We start from the raw sequence: 20,842 nt of genomic DNA on the forward strand, positions 1-20,842 counted from the left end.
TAATGGGTCACTGGTTTTATTGATCACAGCATTGTTTCTCATTTTCAATACACTCTCAAGCATATTTAAAAAATGAGACATGAGACTTTTTGGGGATTAATCAGGTAGAATATAACTAACACTCATCCCCAAAACGTATTGTTTACCACTTGATTTAACTTAAAGGCAAGGTACAAGGAAAAATGTTCTCGTTATAAGTTGCTTAGCGGACACTGCTCGGCTCGGGCATCATACGACGCAAGATAAGTAAGGAGGAACACATCGAAGAAAGCATGAACGGCAGCCAGAAAGGCAGCTAAAACGGTTAGCAGAAACGGAGGTAATCGTCATAAAGTGCTAGAGAACCTCACACCAGATGAGCCTGAGCGCCTTATTTCTTATAGGGGACGTCACAAAAACAAGGCCGATAACTCAAGGCACAGTGTTGAAAGAGAAAAGCAACAGAAGTGGCCTCAAGGTTTTTTTTTGAGCAAGTGTTTGGAGGCACGCAGCAATCAGGTTGGCGAAGGAATAGGCGACAGTGCGGCGGAATTATGTCAGCATGTCCCACAGACAGCAGCAACACAGTGCCGTCCAGCAGGCCGTCAGGCATGTTTCCGAAGAGCTGTTATCTCTTCTTCTATCCTCCACCATGTACACTGCGTGCAAAAAAAAGTAGTATTAAGTATACATTCATCCGGAAAACAGTTTAAATCAAAGACAGTTAACAGAAAGCCTCAAGTCTTTGCAAATCATTAGAAATCCCAATTTCAAATCAAATCATAATGGACAGCAATCCCTTGTTTTTCACAAGGCTTGTGTTTCAAAATGTCCCGCAACAGTCAAAACCCATAAAGTAGAAAACATTTTATTCATTGAATATCAGTAACATATAATATGTACAAATGTAACTAAATGACAACTATAGATCTACAAATAAAAACACAGAACACAGTATCTATGTACAATGTACGGTCTTTATTGTCATTACACAAATATACAACAATACTGGAAGGCTTGTTCTTTCATTTTAATAATGCGATTATGAGAGTTGAAAGCTAGCTGCACACTAGCATCTGGAACCGCAAATTAAGCCAGGTCTCAGTGATGATGAAAATACAAGAGTCACAAATGTAGCAGTTTTCCACGTGTTGTAGCTCCAGGTCATATGTTAAACGGGTAATGGATCTGGTGTTGGTGAGATACAGGCTTAAAAACGGTGGCTTAAGAGAGTTGTTACTTAGTCTAGCCGTGGCAGTAGGCCGGACCTGCAGCCTCACCATTGCTTTCTCTCTAGACGCTGCTTCAGTCTTTTCTCAGACCCGATAATAATCCACAAAGCACCCAGCGGTGGTTAGCATTTCTTTGCGCTCTTTTGACTTTCTTCAGAGTCTGATGTAATTGATGAATGTCTTTTTAATGCAACGAGCGGCTAAAATAGTAGCTGTTGCTGTGCTTCAAAGTATGTTCTGTAGACACATAGACATGTGGGCAAGCCCCGCTGGTGGACTGACAGCATACACCAGCCTATCACAATCAAGCACACAGACAGTCACACCCACCCAACACACACACACAAAGCCCTCCCCAATATGCCCCGTGATAGTATTTTGTTTTCTGTCTGCTGCGTAACACAATGAAGGTATGTTGTCATTGACAATAAAGACAATTGAATTTAAAAATCCACGAATTATTGAAAACGCTCAAACTAAACTGTGATACCGCAAGGGATTACTCAATTGGTGAGGAGCTTTTTAACAGTGATTTGACTATCATTCAAGTGCTGTATAAAAATTCAGGGTATATTCAGGAATTATAATCCCTTCCTTCAGACATCTAAAAACTAGATAAGACATTTAAAAACTAGTAAAAGCACCTAAAAATAGATCCCAGAAAGCACAGAAGCCATTGCAGCAAATTTTAAACTAGTGTGACATGATAGCCCCTCTCACCCCCGTAATTACCCCGTGCTTCTGAATCCTGTAGCATCTGCAAGCTGGCAATCTTCTTTTTGGGCATACCAGAGAACATGGCATTACAATAATCCAAATGAAAAAGCATGCATCAGCACCACCGTTTGCCTCAAGGGAAAAATGGCCGGAATCTAAATATGTTCTTCAATTAATAAAACCCAATTTCAGTAATATGTCTTTGAACATGTGGAAAAAAATTAGGTCGGAGTAAAAAAAAAAAAAAAACTTTTTTTTTGACACAATGTGAATGTTGAAAATATTCTAGTTTTATTAGACGAAGACCGTTCCGTTTCTCCACAAAGCAGAGGGAAAGGGGAAGCACAAAGATAGATTGGGTGTGCCCAATCAAAAGGAAACGGTTAAGTTAACACCCCAAGCTATCGCCTTTGCAAGCTGACAGGGCAAAGGTGGGATTTGGTTACCACTCCACCTTGTCAGCAAGACAACCAGCTGTCTCTACTGCCATGTTCGAGATGAATCATTTATAGGGGGAAGACAAGCATCTTTTTAAGGCCGAGTGATGAAAGACTTCTTGTGAACTTTGCCCGCTCATATGTTCCCTTGACCTGAAGACTTTATGCTCGGTAAATAATGAGCGTGTCAAGCACAGCGAGCCTTTGATAGCATAATTGCCCTGATCAACTGCTTGTCACAGCCATATCTAAGGGGTTTGTATAGAAAATCAGACTGGTCACAAAGAAATAAGATACAATGTGTCTGGATTTATTTTTTAGACAAAGGAGCGTGACATTTGCTTCTGCGCCGCCAAACTTGCCAAGGTCACAGGGTTTTCAGAACATGTGCACGTATTTTCTTCCACATTTAAAGAACTGAGCATGAGGCCTATATCTTGCATTCACTTGTAATCGTGCCTCATGGATTAAAGGATACTCCAGAGACCTGACATTGACGCCGGCGATACGGAGAGATGTGTGACGTATTTGATAGATAACTTCCGATGCTGTTTAATTCGGATTCATAAATTGAGATCTTGATTTTTGGGTGCAAAGTTGAAATATTGTGACTACGTGTTAAAAATCCTTAAAAGTAACTAATGTCAAACCTTCCGTTTAGCTCCTGTTATGTATTTTATCAATAAATTCAGCAAGAAATATTTACTAATTTTCCTCGAAGAAATGTTTCCAGACGTCACCACAGTGTTTCTTATGCGCATTTATATGATTGCCGTTTTCTTGACTATTTACACAAAAAGATATTACAAGTTAAGATAATATTTTCTGGTCCACACCAGTTCTAAGGCAGTCAAGGCACCCGCGTCAACAGGGGGATCACGAGGGGCACCGCAGATGGGGATGTCAGCAGGAAGGCCTGAGCTCGTATCGGAATTAGCCGCTAACACCTTTGCAACCAGTCGCATTGCACACAAAAAAAAAAAGCTGAACCTTATCTAAAGCCACATTATTTTAAAAGGAGAAAAAAATAGTGGCTTGTAGTCTGGAAGTTACGGTACATCACTTTCAGTGATCAATTTGGCTGTACAGCATAATTTTGGCTTCACACTCTCACAAAAAGTTAATAAGAGGAAAAAAACACTAGCAATGTTCCAGACATGCAAATTCCTACACTGTATTAACCCCCAGAATGCACTGTACTGCTGGCAGCAAGCAAGTTGTTATCCTGCCTTCTGTGTGTGTACGTACTTTAAACTGCAGTGACATCAAAATTTGACTTCATTGTAACACTACTAACACACAACAAGATTTCTACACTATGTATTTTAATTTAACACATAGGTCATTCAGAAGATGTGAAATCTTGACGGGTTGGAGAAATCCAGCATTGTGTTGTAATATTCCTTCAAATTATTTTTTCTTAAAACATACATGTATCAACACAATAAAAAAAATAAAATGTCAACTGAAATGTAAATGTTCCTGTGAAACGATACCATTTGCCATCATTGAGTGCCAAGAATGACTTTGTCTTTCATTACAATTAAACATTCACTGCCAAAAAGATGTTTTGTGGTTTCATACGTTGTCGGTGGGCTAAAAAAAATGGTACTGTTCTATAAATTTACGTCAGTAGTGGTATGGCGACTGACTGCCAGAAGAGGTTATCTATGCAAAATTTTGAGTACAAAATTACCTTATTTGAATATTTCTAAAGGGTTACGACACAAACACTCAACAGAATTTACCTCAATCTACAACATAAATCGCATATGTGTATTATATGATAATTATTTTTTCTGTCCTTAACATTGGACACCTGCAAAGGAGATTGCATAGAATACAGGTTTGTTATATTGACTATAATATCTCATAATCTCATCTCATTAGCTGCACCGCTTATCCTCAGTAGGGTCGCGGGGGTGCTGGAGCCCATCCCAGCAGTCATCGGGCAGTGGGCAGGGAACACCCTGAACTGGCTACCAGCCAATCGCAGGGCACACAGGGACAGACAACCCGCTCACTCATTCACACCTAGGGACAATTTGGACCGGCCAATCCACCTGAAATGCATGTCTTTGGAATGTGGGAGAAAACCGGAGTGCCCGGAGGAAACCCACGCAAGCACGGGGAGAACATACAAACTCCGCACAGTAAGTCCGGTAGCTGGATTTGAACCCACACAGGAGGTTCCAAAGACCTTAGAACTGTGCCGCACACTTTAGTCTTTTTCTTTTTAGGGGACTTTGGTTTGGCAGCACTGCGCCGCCGTGCTGCCCTGACTATAATATTTCACTGTTTATTATTTTGACGACTATGCACTGTTTACAACATTGTCACTATCTGCAAATAATGTTGCTGTTTTTGGATAGCCACACCCTTTATGCGGAATCTGCTCTTTGTAACCTAGATTTAGCTGGAGTTTCCTTTAATCCACAAGGATTGAAGGAGGCAGGATGCAATACATTGCCCTCAATCACATCCTTGAGGCCACATCTGTTTTTTGTCAACTAGATTTAATAAAAAAAAGACCTTGTGGGAAGACCTTTTACAACAAGTTGGAATTTATTATAAGGAGGTTTGGGCTCTCCTGTTTTCCTTGCAAGTTCAAAATCTATTGATCTCTTCTTATTTTGAGTGTCTACTGAACAACAATGTTATCAATTAAATAACTCTAACAGTTTGTTTTACAATTGCAGACTATTGTGTAAGGATGATCTTGATTATGTTATAAAGCTAGAAAAAACAATCTAGAAAATGACAGTGTCTCATGGACGCCATTAAAGGCTGACGTGACATAGTGCGGAGTTGGCACTCACAGTTCATTGTACACTTTGGATAAGATCTCAATCAGGGGCTATTTCATCATGTTATTTTCCCTCTTTCATCAAAAAATAAGCAATGCTGTCATTGTGTAATAAAATATAAGCATCAAAGTCATGGTATTTAATATTCACACAAAAAATCAAATGCTGTGTTTTTGTTTTGTTTTTAGGCCCGGTACTTGCAAGACCTGGGACTGAATTTTGACACATAAAGCAATGTTGTTACTGATTAGAACATTAGTTCATATCATTATCATTACTTTATAAGTACAAAATAAACAGTGCCATGAACATGCAATGATTTGGCAGAGTGATGTCATAAACTGCTCAAAATTGGTCAAGATTGCCTTCAGTCAGGAAGGTATGGCTTGAGAGCCAGTTTCATGAGTACATCTGGCTCGGAGATAGAATTGGCCGACAGTAATTTTCTCCGTGACTTTCTATTTATAAGGTATGCAAATCCGAAGCAACACAGTAGGCTTACCATTCGGCCCAAAATATATAGGGCAAAGTTTTAACTACAGTTTACACTTACTGTGTTAAACCAACAGACTCTGTTTTGGCGGTACTTCTCAAAGAAATCCTTTATGTGGAAGCTCATTAAACAATGTTTGTTCACTGTGGACACACTTTTTGATGAAAACCCACAGAACAGGCTGTAAACACCCAAAAACGCCAGTCAAGTACCCAGAGCAATTTGACTGGGTGAAAGGTAGGGGCAAGTATATCTCTGCCTACATGGCGCACTCCCCTAAATAAATCAGTTGCTTTCTCATTTGAATTTTTTTGTGACATTTGTGACACAACTCTGCTCGCACCTTGTATTGAAACAATTATTCACGAAAAAAATGAGCCTTAACTATCTTTAGTATCTGTGGGAGAGAGACAAATTTAAAGTGGTATATTTGTTTTTTTTGGACACAAGCTCTGGATTTTTTATTATTTCAAAGATTTTAGAATAGAATAGAATAGAATTTACTTTTATTGTCATTCTTTGTAACAATACACACAGAACAAAATGTCGATACACCTGACCCGTACAGTTAAACTGTAGCGAGCCGATGCAGCCGCAGCCAAACAGGGCGCAGCCATTTTAGTCATTGGGTGACCAAACCCCCCAATTCCAACCCTTAATGCTGAGCGCCAAGCAGGAAGGCAATGAGTACCAATGTTGTAAGTCTTAGGTATGACTTGGCCGAGGCTTGAACCAGCGACCTCCCAGTCTCAGAGCAGGCGCCCTACCATCTAGGCTACCGAGCTGATTTTATCAAATCATCAAGAGTAAAAGTAGCTGAAGAATTAGCTTTGGTCTAGGGAGTGGGTTTGTGGTTTTGTTTTTGTTTTGAAGCCCTTTGAGACTATTTGTGATTAAGGGCTATACAAATAAAAATGACTTGACTTGACTTGATGAATTTTTTTGTCTTCAAATTTGTATCCAAAAAAAAAACCTGACAAAATACTTTGCTTTAATGGCTCTCGGGTCAAAAAGTTTCTCAACCCCTGCTGTATACTTTTATTATTATGGTACAAGTAAAAAATAAACAGTCATGAACATGCGATGATTTGTCAAAATGGCTCAAAAATGGTCAAATGGCATACAAGCACAATGGAAAATTTGGTCAGAGAAAGCCTTTGCAAACTGTGGGCTGGATTATAGACTTTATAAAAGTAGGGCTAAATGGTAGCAGACATTAAAACAGTTCAGATCCTAAATGAACTTTCATAAAATATCAAGGTTTTCATGACAAATCCTTATAATCAAGTCAGCCGCCAACTGTCTTACCACCCACCAGTATTTTTTGGAGCTTCTCCATACATGGGTCCGGGCGGGGGTCCACCCTGCCAGCCATATTGGGGTTGTCCTGCATATCCCTGATAAGGTGGCTGTCCCGGCCCAGGATAAGGACCTCCTTCTCCCATAGGTCCAGGTGGGTAGTTGGGGTAATTCATATTAGGCTGCTGCATATTTACAGGATAACCTTGCTGAGGATAGCCCTGAGGTGGATATCCTTGAGGGGGTAGGCCCTGAGCAGGATAGACTGGAGCCGATGGGCCTGGGTATGGAGGGGGCTGGTCTGGATTCATCTCTCAGCAGTAATCTAGAATGAAAACAACACACACTGTCAGGGGGTTCTATGTAAACCCTGTGAGCAACATCAGAGTCTTTCTGCAGAGTCTATTTAAAATGTGAAATATGCTCTGATGCGCATGCATGTGAGCAAACAGTGTTAACTCCTACTAGAAAAAAAGGCCAATAGTGGTCGTAATCTCAACAATATTAGTCAGAAAATTTTTCAGAGTTTGTGTCAAGTAAAATAAAACATCCCAGCACATCAAACAAATCAGTGGTCGGCAAAAATTTCTGCACTACAGAACGGCTTAATGTCAGACAATAATCTCGCGGCCCAGCCTAACAATAACATTAGTAATACTAAGAATTTATTTAATCTCATTTATTTATTCATTTGATAGTTGCATATATTTTCTCAAACGTGGGATAAAATCACGTTAAAATAAATTAATTTTCTAAAATTCAAATTAATTGTAATAAAATATAAGTGCAAGGAGAAAGTAGCATACAGTGAAAATAAATACACAACAATTAATGTTGTATGTAGGTTTGGGCTTTCTTTGCAAGTTCAAAATCCATTGACGCCTTTTCTTTGTATTTCGAGTGTCTACTAAACTTCAAACTTATCACATTGAAAAATATGAAAAGTATATGGGTTCGCCATAAATACCCAATTATTATTTTAAATATGATGATAATTCTGCAAAGATTCCTACTATTGATGGCATTTGTTTGCACCAAGAAACAGCACAAAACAACATCATCCAATAATTAACAAAAGGAAACAACAAATATTTGCACACAAAAAGCTGAACAGTACAATGATAGAATCCATAATCCAGCTGAATCTTTTAAGTGCCTACCCCTACTCTTGACCTGGCCTTTTCATACATGCAGGTTCAGCAACCATGGAATTGCATTGTTTGTCACATATTATTTCACATCCACTTTTGGGATTTCAAAAAAGTTATCATCATATTTTTATTTTTTTTTTGCACTAAATCTCCTTGGACTTAAACACAGTTCTCGAGTTTAATTTGCCCTCTAGAGCCACGCTAGGTAAAGAATTCCTTGGGGTTCCTCTCAGAAAGACATACAAGTGATGCAACCTTTTTCTTCACAGCACTGCATTAGGGGTGTTCTCATGGATCCATAGTCATGTTTCTTTTGCAAGATCATAAAATACTTAATACGTAAAATACAGACATGATAAAGATGATTTTGCAGGGATGAGTTGTAATCAGTGTTGGTTATGTCACTTTAAAAAAAGTTACTGTATTTTCCGCACTATAGGGCGCACCGGGTTATAGGGCGCACTCCCAAAAAATAGTTTTTGGTCCTATATCTTCCATAGATAAGGCGCACCGGATTATAAGGCGCTACAATGGGAACGTCGACAAAACAGTCAGATGATTCAGTCAAACTGATTACCCCCTTAACATTCCCAAAGCTTGCAAAGAAGCAAATACGTGTCGTAGACACGTGCGGATGCGGTGTCCGTACGATGTCACTTAAATGCGTCATTTCAAATATCATTCGGAAGGTTGAAGTCTTGGGATTCAAGAAATGCCAAACATTTCTATGTTTCTATTTTCTTTTTCGCTCACAACTTTACTGTGCATATGACAATAAACACTTGGAATTGAGTTTAATTCACTCAACTCATCACAGCAACATCAAGATCGTTCTAAAACAAGATACCGGGAAAATATAAAGCCGCATAACTCACCTAAGTTCTCACGTTCAATAATGATACGCAATCATGGTCTTCTTACAACCGTGAGTGTAGTAAATCCAGGAGAATCAAATATCTACAGATACAGACTAATAAAACATGTTTCTTTATGGCGTACTTTAGCAAGCTTGCTACGCCATTGCTAAACTCGGCCGATTGCAGGGTTTGTTTTGGCCATCTAGCCAATCCGAGGCTCCGAATAACTTCAGCCAATAGCGATCGATTTAACGGATAATTGACACATCTTTTTCGGCCAATTGCAGGGTTTGTTTTGGCCCTCTAGCCAATCCGAGGCTCCGAATAATTTAAGCCAATAGCGATCGATTTAACGGATGATTGACACATTGGTTAGCCAATAAAACGCCAGTATATAAATCCCAGCATACACCGCGGACTTGCTACGCCATTGCTAAACTCGGCCGATTGCAGGGTTTGTTTTGGCCATCTAGCCAATCCGAGGCTCCGAATAACTTCAGCCAAAAGCGATCGATTTAACGGATGATTGACACATTGGTTAGCCAATGAAACGTCGGTATATAAATCCCAGCATACACCGCGGACTTGCTACGCCATTGCTAAACTCAGCCAATTGCAGGGTTTGTTTTGGCCATCTAGCTAATCCGAGGCTCCGAAAAACTTCAGCCAATAGTGATCGATTCAAATGATGATTGACACATTGGTTAGCCAATGAAACGCCGGTATATAAATCCCAGCATACACCGCGGACTACTCCACGTTCGGGGTAAAATCGAGTCGGCGGCTGTTGAGTAACTTGCGAGACCTTGCGAATTTAATATTGAGCCATATATAAGGCGCACTGTGTTATAAGGCCCATGGTCAGCTTTTGAAAAAAATTAAGACTTTTAGGTGCGCCTTACAGTGCGGAAAATACGGTAGTTAAGGTTGTAACGCAATGCTATGTCCATTACACCCTTGTCATCCTGGATGGGGAATTACCACTTGTGAGCAATGTTCCCTCTAATTTTCCACGTGTCTGGGCGTTCACACAAAGTCGGTGAGCAACGCTTGAAACAACTGTGGCAAGTGTGGCAACTAAATCATTTTCAAACATGTCCAAAACTTGACATCAAGTTACATTTTGCTGAGTTTCCGGCAATGCAAAATTATTTTTCTCTTTTGAATGAATTGACCCATGTACTGTTGCAAAGGTTGTACGGCCTACAAACGTTGTTTGTTCTTACAATTCTTTCACAAGATATCCATTTCTTTTTTTTCCTGATATATTTTGTCGCATAATACTAACATTTTTGGGGGCTTATTAAGTCGGTTGCAAGATACAGAACTGTACTTAATGACATTTTTAGTGGAAGTACAATGTTGGCAAAAAGATTCACTTGATAAAATTGGAAATTATTTGAATGCAACACAAACTTTTTCTTATTTTTCACTGTTTTTTTCTAAAAAAAAATTAATTCCTTTAAAAAAAATCTCATTGTGTTTATTTTTTCCTTGCTGTTACTTTTTTCTTTTTGTTCTCTATTTACTTTTTTCCTTTGTTTCTTTCTTTTCTGTCTTTTTTTCTAAATTTTTCCTTCTTTTTTTCTTTTACTTTTGTTTCTTTTTTTCTCAGCTTTTCACTACTTTTTCATTTTGGTATTTTTTTCTTTTTTGTTCTATTCTCCCCCTCCTTTAAGTCATTTTGTGCAAAACTTTAGATAATATTTGGTCTTTAGGACCCGAAAGAGCCGGTTCCTTTTATTGAGCCAAGCCGAAGAAGCCGCTTCTCGAAAAACTCTACTAACTTCACTCAACTTAGTTCTACTTCGACCTTGACTTCAAAATACCACATTTAGAACACAACGTCAGGGGAACCCGTGTATTTTTAACTTCATGCACTGAAACTTTGACTTAATTCGCTTCTTAATTAGCAATTTTGAGCCCTCATTTATATGTGCTGGCTAGATTTTCTTGTGCGCTGAGAATGTGCGGGCAGTGCGTGATTGCGCATGCGCACAGCTTAGAGGGAACATTGCTTGTGAGGCCCCTTTTCAAGGTTTCTTATTTTCCTCATGCTGAGGTTTTTTAATTTGTTAATGCCCGCATGTTGGTTTAAGATCAGGGGATGGTGTAATTATAATCTGTGCAGTCCTTAGAGACATTTTGTGATTAAGGGCTATATAAATAAATGTAACTTGATTGGTTACTCACTACTTCTTCCAAAAAGTAACCAAGTTAGTGACTGATTACTAATTACTCTATAGTATAAGTAACAAGTTACCAGGGAAAGTAATTGGTTCAGTTACTTTAAAAATAAGTTGTTGTACTTCAAAGAATTTGAAATTCTGAGCAGTATTCAAGTCAGTTGAGTAGAGAAGACAGGTAGTTGTGTTATAGAACATTGCAAGAAAATAATTGAGTTGGTCAAGTAGACATAGCCTACAGTACAAAGTCAATTGTAAAGCAATATCTTAAAACAATCAGATTTTTTTGCACAGACGCAACCTGTATCTGATCTGTTAAAGTGTGCAACGGCACATATACGCTTTGTTCACACCAGACCCAGGCCACTTTTACCGTAAATTCCGGACTATAAGCCGCTACTTTTTTCCCAAACGTTCAACCCTGCGGCTTATTCAGTGATGCGGCCAATTTATGTAATTTTTCTAACGGCCGCCAGCGGCGCTCCAGTACAAAAGGTAAGATTTAGACCGGTGGAATATATGCCCCGAGGAAGACTGCAACTTCTTGGCTTGTGCATACAGTAAATTAAATTAGTGTAAACATACCCTCATCATGCAAAATTCAAAAAGAAAGGCACATGACGCAGCTTTCAAGCTAAAAGCAATCGAGCAGTCCGATAAAGAAGGAGCGAGCGTGTTGCCAGCGTGTTTTGAAATAAGGGAGTGTGGGACGACGTCTATATGACGAAGTTTCTTTCCGACACTGAGGAAGACGACTTTGACGGCTTCAGTTCTAAGGAGGAAGATGAGGATGGTTTAGTGTGATTTTTACAAGCACGGTATGTTTTTTTAACAGACCCGTTTACTGTGTTGCGAGTGTGTTGCGAGTGTGTTTCTCGCGTGTTGCTACCTGTCACAGGCAAGTTATTATTATTAAAGCTTTGAAAACTCTCTCGGTGTACCGTCTTTCTATGTAAATATGTGTAACCATGTATAATATGTATTTGCAACTGAATATTTTTGTAATGTCTTTATTTCAGACACTTATTCTGATATGTTTCCCACGGGCGAATAAAAAAGAATGGGCGAAAAAAACACGGGCTGACGGGAAGTGGGGACCGGTAAAGGTGAGTGTTTGTGGACGCGGCACACAATAGTGGATATATATTCTTCCCACCCTAACCTTTGGAAATACACACTTTTTTCCTTGGATTACTTTCAACGGGACCCGGACTCTGCAGGTCAGCATCAAACCTTAAGTACCGGTATCATTTTCCGTTCATTTTGCTGGCTGTGATTTTTGGACTCTGTACTTTTAAGGACATTCAGTTTCAATCGTGGGACTTAGTCGGATTTGGGTTAATTTTGTGTTTGTGTTACATTTTTTTAATGTGGGCACATGCGGCTTATATACAGGTGCAGCTTGTGTACGTACAAAATCGGTTTTCCTCTTAAAATGTGGTGGGTGCGGCTTATAATCAGGTGCGCTCTATAGTCCGGAATTTACGGTATATGTGGTCTTAAATCTGATACAAATCTGATCTTTTGTGACTTCTGTGAGCGGACGAGACTCATTCATGCGACCTGCACGTCATTGATAGGCTGGACAAAGCTGGGAAATCAACAACCATGGCGAGTGAAAACAAGGGAGAGCATTCAATGGAGGGAAAGTGGGGTTTGGGATTTTATTTATATTTGGGGGGGCAACTCTGTTCAGCCTTTGGTAGAACAATAACTTTCAAATTACTCCTCCGTTAGCACCCATAAGTACTTCTGCAAACATTGAGCGCATTGAGTGTGACATCACTTGGCTTCTTCTCCGCATGCTGGACACATGTGGCGTTCACACAAGAGATGAAGTCACAGGAGATCGCATGCAAGTCGCATTTAGTTGGAAATATGAATGAGTTCTTAATCAAAGTAACGCACCGCTTTTGACCGCCAGTAACTGTAACAGCGAAAAAAATAATTTGTTAGTTTACCCCGTTACTGAAAAAACTAACAAGGTTACGTAAAGGCGTTATTTATAACAGCGTTATATCCAACGCTGTTTGTAATACCTTTTTCAATGGCAATTTCAGATATGCACCACCTCGTGCTGTTCACACTGACAATAGAAATGGAGGCGCTTCAGTCACAGGGTACTGAGAAAGGCTAACTGCATTCACCGTGAGAATGAGACAAAATGCAAAACAGATGTGGGTTGTGGACTGGATTTTTTTTGCATGGTTACACACAGTTGGAGTCACCTGACGTGATGTGTGCCGTGTTAAACGTGTATAACCACTTAGACACATTTTAAGCCATATCCTAGGGTTATTTGCTTCACTTTGTATGTAAGACACAATAATTTCAGAATTTTGAAAAGAATCATAAGGTGTTTCCTGATCTACCAGACAAAATTCTAATGACTCTGAAACATTGCAAGTTGTTCAAAACTACTCCGCTGCTTTTGCTCATGCGGAACAACCATAGCAACGGAAAATGAATGACTCCTCTGTCACTCACTCTATGTACACTATAAACATCCCAACACCAATGACTACATTCAGGTCAGCCTTATTGACCACATTCACATTTTGCACAAAATAATAAGAAGCTATAGTGCTTGTCAAAGGTTCACACACACAAGCAAATCGGTATCTTTACTATTTGTAATGGAATGACAAACCCTGTGATCAGAGGTCAAAGTATTGAGGAAATTGTCCATGGCGATCGAGTATTAGTTTTTCCGTAAAATAACTTCCCAGATTTCAGTTCCTTATTTTGTTTGTAAAATAAATTGTGACCTTTTACCTTGAATGGTTTCAATACTGCTGACAGATGGCAAGCTTTTGTAACCGTGGTAACGCTCGGAGAAGGAGAATGATTTGCTTTTAGTGTTCTTTGTTATGTGTCCGTCCATGGCGATGGTTTTTGAATTTAGTAATATGTGATCAGAATCAGAATTATTGAGTTTTGGTTGAGGGAAATGTAAAAAAGTAATAATGATGATAATAATAATAATAATGAAATATATAAATTGCTTTATATTTATGTGCTTTGTCTGTAGGGGTGCAACCATATATTCATTGATGAGATCTGGGGTTGTTTACATCGATTCTGGCCCCACGCTTTTTAGCTCAATCAATACAATATAACATTCCCAGTTAAAATGATCAAATCCCTGATATTTTGTTAGGTTTCAGATAAGTGGAATGTTGTAATTGTGGCCTCTGACTTGGTGGTTAAGGGCTACACAAATAAATGACACCTGACTTGACTTTATTGAAGTGTTAATGATATTTCTAATTAATTATCCTTTCTCACTTTGACATGCCATCTCTAGTTACCGCAAAAGTAAGCTTACGCATCAGAAAATATTTGGTTGTTCTGTAGCACCACGCTTATGTTTATAGTTAAGATAACAAGCTTGTTATAGCCCTTATTGCCCCAAAGCCAGGAAAGCTCAAAATACCTCAGCATTAGGAAAATAAAGAAGCATTAAAAAGGGGCCACACATGAGGTAATCCCGGTTCCAGGATGACCAGTCTGCAATAGATGTTGCAAGGGTATAAACAGATAATACACAGTCAACTTCCACAGTAAATATAGGTTATGACAGAATGCAAAATGTCCAGTTAACTGCAACGACAATAGTCAACATCTCAGTTTTTTCGGGGTAAAGACGGGAATATTAAGTGACATCCATCTCATCATCTCAGTGAGGCAGGCCTCTATATTTCTAGAACATTTTCCTCCAATGGCAGATACAGTTGAGTGTCATCTTCAAGGCAATGTAAACTAATATCATACTTTTGAATAATATCATCAAGCAGAAACAACTGAAAAGGAGGAGACGTGTGGAACACCACAGGTAACATTAAAAGACTCAGAGGTCGTAATGTGGTATCTAACACAAAGAGTTCTGGCTGTAGGACTTAAACCATGAGAGAATAGTTCCTGAGATAAAATATCTCATCTCATTAGCTGCACCGCTTATCCTCAGTATGGTCGCGGGGGTGCTGGAGCCCATCCCAGCAATCATCAGGCAGTGGGCAGGGGACACCATGAACTGGTTGCCAGCCAATCGCAGGGCACACGGGGACAGACAGACAACTCACTCGCCCATTCACACCTAGGGACAATTTGGACCGGCCAATTCACCTGAAATGCATGTCTTTGGAATGTGGGAGGAAACCGCAGTGCCCGGAGGAAACCCACGCAAGCACGGGGAGAACATACAAACTCCGCACAGGAAGTCTGGAGCTGGATTTGAACCCACGCAGGAGGTTCCCATGACATGAACTGTGCCGCACATGCGCTAACCACTGCGCCGCCGTGCTGCCAGATAAAATATCAATTATATATTTTGTGATTAGTTTGAAAATTAAAATACATTGATAAACAGACTACAATGATATGGAGTTAAAATTATTAAAAGCTTATTGGGAAAAAAAAAGTTTACTGCTCATGGATCCTTAACCATCTAGCTCTTCAGGGCACCACTTTTTTGTGTTGTGTCTTGGGCAAGTACAGCCTCGCAGTGCCCATCCCTCTCCTGGCTGTCCCCTTCATGGCATGTTCTTTGTGTTCCCTACCCGCTCTGTAAACACCCGGTGCAGTGCGTATACGTGAATCCCAGCATGCTCTTCCTATCCCGTTCCCGGCATGCTTTTTGTGTCCCCTTCCTATCTGTAAAATGTCTACTGTGTGGTAAGGCTACAGAAAGCTATCATTCCCAATGGACCCTACGAAAGACATGCAGAAAAGTGAACGTGGAGAAAAGAAGAAAATACTTTTTCTGGCCAACGAAACAAAGCAAGAGATGATAGAAAGGGATTAAAACACACCGCTGTGCAGGAAGAGTTCAGAGACGACCAGGAGAAGGATGCAGCCCCTCATTCCATCAGCCCAAATTAAAGATATTTTGGCAAAATTACATAAAGTCTCAGAATGTATGCAAAGGAATCACCCAGAAAGTGTTGACAAGTCAGGCTGTCGCTCATTATGACGTCTGTCTCGCGCATTTCCAACAGGCTGGCAAAAGCAGATGTCTTTGGATCAGTTTTTCAAGAAACACGAGGCAAAAAACACTGCTGAGGACCAGTGTACAAAGACGCCATATAAATAGATAAATTAATACTAGTTTTATTTCCATTAATCTGCTTTTTTACATTATGTGCCTCTTGTTTTATGTTTATTGTGCATTAATCTGATCTTGATATGTATTTGTTTCATGTTCTGATGCTCCTTTGTGATTTAATGAAAAATAAACTATACTTTTGCTGGGCTTGAAACAAATTAGCTCATTCACATTCAAAAGGTGTCTCTACTCAAAAATGTTTAGGTTCCACAGCTACTCCCAGAAAAAAAGATATTCATAAGTAGAGGTACCACTATACTGCTTCCCATGTTTAGCAGGGAGAAGCCTCTTGATCTGACTCAAATACAGCACCTTCGTCATCTAGTGGCCACTTGTCGCTTTAAAACATCCTCCCACTCTTCAGAGATGAGCTGGACCTTGACATTGACCATCAAGTAAAAATATCCTACCAAAATGTATTTTATCTTGTCAAATTGAATTGTTTCCCAAAAATAATACATGGCTTAGTCTTGTACCGTGTGGTCTAATATCATACATACTATAACGGTCAAAAGACATACTGTATCTTTACACCCCTATCAATCTGTTGCCTGTTGAGTCAGAGCAGTGTTGTCACATCAATATAATTAACTTTGATGACTTGTGTTACTTATTGACAAAAAAGAAAAAAAGTATATTGGAAAGTTCATGTTTTGAAATCCCAAATACCCTATTGGCGTGGATCTGGATATATGGAAACCACAACTGTTTGATAGCCTTTCTCGAATATATGTGGATATACACGATGGCAAGGCTGGGTGTAAATAAGTACACAAATCGTTAGAAAACAAAGGGACAACACATTTCGCAAGACCAGGAGGCATTCTTATTGGTTCGATTCCCGGCTCCTCCGTGTTATATGTCAAAGTCCTTGGGCAAGACACTGAATCCCTAATGCCCCCAATAAGCACATAGGCGCCTTGCATGGCTGCATGGCCACTATTGGTGTGTGAGTGTGAGTGTGAATGGGTAAGTGTGAAGCACATTGTAAAGCGCTTTGGGAGGTCTTCATTGACTTGAAAAGCGCTATATGAATGCAGACCATTTACTCAAATGAAAGGGTCGCAAAAGACACATTAGTGATAACAACATCAAACTCAAGTAGCCTAATCCAAATAGTTTAAAGGTTCACTTGTTCTTTTTTTGGGATACTAGTAATCTATTAATGTTTACTTTTTGGGTTAAAAGGGAAAAAAAACACAAAGTAAACACACCCGAGCAATCCAACATTGAGAAAACAACTCTAGTGCACCTGTAGGCCAAACCCAACCCGTTTTGGAAACACTTAGACACGCATCCGCAAAAAAAAAATCTGAAAACTGATAGCTATGACGATGAAACACGACTTACCTTCAAAGAAACAAATTGTCTAATATCGTTTGTTTCTTAAGAAAAGCCGTTATTTATTCCGTTCTTTCCCACTGCAGTGAACAAGCGTTTCTGGCTCAGCCTCGAATGCGTCTAGCGGGACGTGACGTCATCGGTAGGGGAAAATCACTCGCTCTGTGGAAGCAAAGCGCGTGATTGGCTGATAGTTTATAGACATATGTGCCTGTTCTCTCCAACGCCTCTTGCATCGGAGGCGCTTCGCAAACATCGCCATATTAGATGTGTCATCTCTGCGTGGCAGGTAATGAACGCCTAGTTCTATGTGTCTCACCCTTTTTTGTGCCGAGGTGCACTTTTTTTCCAATACAAAACAAAACAAAAACATGTTTCAAAATTACATCAGGGCACTAGGTTGGTTGTTTTTATAAGCTTCTAATTATTAAAGGGAGAGTGTGTAAAAATGTAAAATGTAGTGCCTCCTAGTGGACAAATTTACGGGCTCGAGGTGACGTTGCTGCCGTGCACTTTATGGACAGATTTTTACATATTACCTATGTTGTTGTATTTTAATTGATATTCACTCTGTGTTGTGTACTATTCCCAATGCTAAATCGATTGAACCCTGGCCATACTGTAAGGGGGATTACCACTTGCGAGGCCCCTAGTCAAAGTTTCTTATTTTCCTCATGCTGGGGTTTTTGAGTTTTTCCTTGTCCTTATGTTGGTTCACGATCAAGGGATAGTGTATCAATCCTTTGAGGCATTTTGTGATTTAAGGCTATACAAATAAATGTGACTTGACATAACACTATCAGTAAAAAAACAAAAAAAACATTGATTTTAATACAAGGTAAAAATTAGATAAACTCTTTTATCATATCCATTTTTATTTTATTTTAAATTACAGGCGAATAAAAGGGGATTTGTTTCCCCCAGTCGTCATGTTGAAAAAAATTGCGTTCTACAATGTGTTTATGGTCTACTTTTAGAAAAGGGTAAACGGATAGTAATTATTGGAGGATGTTTTTCTTTTTTAATGTAGGGAAACAGCAGCTAGACTCTATGTTGCTATAAAATTACAATAAGGTTTCCGCCGCAATTGAATGGACTACTTAGCACAAATACATAAATGGGAGGTAAAATATTATGATTATTGATCATAACAATCCCTGTGGGCCAATACTGAAATGTAAATGATTTCTAAACAAAAACCTTTTAAAACAACACATAGAATAGAATAGAATAACAAATAGAATAGAATAGAATTGTCTTCATTGTCATTGATAACAATGTAGTAAACATCGTGTGCAACAAGATCATATAATGGCCTTTTTGTCATACAGAATTACAATGAGATTAGAGGGCTTCTCCTTTCAGTGCAAAAGTAAGACAATGGTAAAAATATAAATATATGTGAAATTATAAGAATGTTTAAAAAAAACTGCTAGTTCATTTGATTCCACTACAAATTCTATGAACTTCTGAGGAATACATAAGAACTTATTTTGCAAATCCCTCTTTTTATCATCTATCCATCTATCCCATCCATCCATTATGTGCACCGCTTATCCTCATTAGGGTCGCGGGGGTGCTGGAGCCCATCCCAGCAATCTTCAGGCAGTGGGCAGGGGACATCCTGAACTGGTTGCCAGACAGTCGCATGGCACACAGAGACAGACAATTCAATTGCTCATTCACACCTGGGGACAGTTTGGACTGGCCAGTTCACCTGACATGCATGTTTTTGGGAATGTGTGTCAGAACCAGGACAGGATCAGGACCCGATCGCGTGACGTTCTCACACAATCCTTTATTTTACGGGAAATGGCAGGTCATGCACGTTAGGAAGCCGGTCTAGTGTGGAAGGACAGGAAGCCAGAGACCGACGAGACTAAATCCAATTGCCCGAGTTGATATCGGACAGATGGGGTCAACACCAGACAGTAAGTGACAGACAGGATAGATAACGGATCAGGATATCGAAAATTAACAGGAGAAACTAGACAGGCACGAAAACTGGAGAAAATAATAAACAGGACAAAAATAACCGGGAACAATACCAGACTTGAGATATCACAGGAAAACAGGACCAAGTCAGAACCCACGTCTTGTGGGGCAGAAGTTTGTTTGACGGCTGACCCTGAAGCAAGAGAGCGCTGAGCTTTATATAAACAGAAAGTCAATCTCTCAACAAGCTGCAGCTGGCACCACACGGGCAGGGCCAATTGGGCACCATGGAAACTGTGACACACACACACACACACACACACACATGCAGGGCCAATTGGGCACCACGGCAACCGTGACACACACACACACACACACACGGGCGCAGCTAATTGGGCGCCATGAAAACCATGACAATGTGAGAGGAAACCAGAGTGCCCCGGGGAATCCCATGCAGGAAGGTTTGATCCCATTACCTCGGAACTGTGCCACACACGCGCGAACCACTGCTTTACCGTGCTTCTTCTTCTGATCATAATTTAAGTCAAGTCAATTCAAGTAATTTACATCATTATTACAGGGCAATTTAATTGTGAATAATGTGATGTTTAAATGTGAATTTCCCTTAGGGGATGAATAAAGTATCTATCTATCTATCTATCTATCTATCTATCTATCTATCTATCTATCTAATTGAATTGACGATTATGTTTTATTTTTCTCCTTTTTCTTGTGACAATGTCAGTGCATAAAACACTAAGTCAGCCAATTCAATTTTGTGTCACGGTCGCCATGGCTACCAGTCTGCCGCGCCCCCGAACTCAGCTGCAGCAGATCAGCTGATTGCTGGTCTGCTATTTAAGGCTGGATTTTGGGTTTGGCGGGCGCTGGCTCATTACACAATCCCAGGTCTGTTATGCCTTGTCCTGTTTTAGGTTTAAACATTTTCCGTCTGTTATGCCTTGTCCTGTTGAGTTCGTGCCGGAGGAACTCTGTATTGTTCTGTTTTGGTCCCGTAGTATTGGGCGACTTTTATTTTGTTAAATAAAACTTTTGGATCGTCACGCTATTGAGTTCTCCCTTCCTGCCTCCTGCTTCCTGTTCTGGTCCGATCACTCCTTCGACTCCACTCCGCCTCGTGACAGAATGAGCCAGCCACGACAAGAACTCAGCGAACGATCCCAGCGCGATTTGGGGAGACCTGGAGAACGCAGCTTGGCAAGCGCCCACTGAGTCCGACTTCGACTCCCTGCCCGTTCGAACCACGGCCCCGCCCGTCGTGGCCATTGCTGTGCCTCGAATGG

At 40.0% G+C, this 20,842-nt stretch overlaps 1 long non-coding RNA gene across 1 annotated transcript; it reads right to left on the reverse strand.

The window, feature by feature from the left end:
• On the reverse strand, positions 1–17,757 carry LOC148359179 (uncharacterized). Its single transcript, XR_015851375.1, has 3 exons — positions 17,613–17,757; positions 6,981–7,289; positions 1–638 (listed from the first exon to the last, which is right to left on the reverse strand). It is a non-coding gene; the product is annotated as an uncharacterized LOC148359179 (long non-coding RNA).
• Between the last annotated feature and the right edge of the window lie 3,085 nt (positions 17,758–20,842).

This window comes from Urocampus carinirostris, chromosome 9, assembly GCF_059441175.1.
Source record: "Urocampus carinirostris isolate Australia breed hairy pipefish chromosome 9, RoL_Ucar_1.0, whole genome shotgun sequence".
Taxonomy (NCBI): Eukaryota; Metazoa; Chordata; class Actinopteri; order Syngnathiformes; family Syngnathidae; genus Urocampus; species Urocampus carinirostris.